This window comes from Ischnura elegans, chromosome 8, assembly GCF_921293095.1.
Source record: "Ischnura elegans chromosome 8, ioIscEleg1.1, whole genome shotgun sequence".
Lineage (NCBI taxonomy): Eukaryota > Metazoa > Arthropoda > Insecta > Odonata > Coenagrionidae > Ischnura > Ischnura elegans.
Genome location: NC_060253.1, coordinates 55042024 through 55043167, shown reverse-complemented (window position 1 = coordinate 55043167; position 1144 = coordinate 55042024). Strand labels below are relative to the sequence as shown.

At 41.3% G+C, this 1144-nt stretch overlaps 1 non-coding gene across 1 annotated transcript; it reads left to right on the top strand.

Annotated features, from left to right (window-relative positions):
• The first annotated feature begins 495 nt into the window (after positions 1-495).
• Trnas-gcu lies at positions 496-577 on the top strand. The gene has a single exon. It is a non-coding gene; the product is annotated as a tRNA-Ser (tRNA).
• The last annotated feature ends 567 nt before the right edge of the window (positions 578-1144 follow it).

Here is a 1144-nt window from a genome sequence, read left to right as displayed (position 1 = left end):
AATAAAAATGTTATTATAAAATTGAATTAAGCTTTCTAGCTTTTTTTTGCAGCGACCAAATGAATTAACTCCTCGGTGTCGATGTCAATTTTGCGGTCCCTCAGGAGGCTCATAAGTCACTCACCTCTCTACTAATTCACAGCACTATTATTTCACACACTGCACAAAAACTACACACACTGCATCTACAATTTTGCTTAGATAATTATTGACTTAAGTCGCATTGGACTACTAGATGTCCCTGCGCCGCTATATAATATCGTCGTGTGAGCACCAAGCGAGCATAAAGTATCCATTTAATTTCTTTCATTTCGGGGGGGAACAATCCCCCTTGATCCCTCCCCTAGCTACGGCCTTGACCCCATGGGAATGGGTTCAAGTATCTTGTAGAGAATTTTCTATACGTCCTGATCTGTGCTCGAGCGCTTTGTGGAGTGCAGTTCAAGTTAGTAGAACACTTGGTGAGTACGATAGGATGTCAAACATTGGTCATATGACGAGGTGGCCGAGTGGTTAAGGCGTTGGACTGCTAATCCAATGTGCTCTGCACGCGTGGGTTCGAATCCCATCCTCGTCGAACATTTTTGCCGCCCTCGGGTGAAGCCGGGGTAGTGTCTCCGTCTGGTAACCTAGCGGTCGCGGGTTCAAATCCCGCCTGGGTGGAATTACCACCATCCAGGGCATGGATGTAAGTAATTTTCAAACAAGTAATGGGACGTCCATTGATATGTGAGATGAATTTGGGGATACTTGGGATCCCCAAGTCCTCTCCAGTCTTAATGATATCTCGTGAGATTTGACTCAACCCGTTCCCCCCTGCCTCTAATCTCACGTGAGATTGTTCCAAACGCGTACTTTCAGTGTAAGTACGTTAAACTATGCATCATTGCTTTGGATTTATTTTATAAAAACAATTTGTTTAATTATTTTTATTTAAGAATAGTTAAGATTATTATTTAAGATTGCTAAATATACCTAAAGTCATAGATTACGAATTATAGTCATATTTTAATAGAGAAACAACTTTTCTTCAATTCAACCCAGTTTTCTCGTATTTGTAGATTGTTTCTTTCTGAAAAAAAATTGCGTGATACTTACCAGGACCCCCAAGTGAGATTGGGTGAGATTATGCTTTACCCCCTCC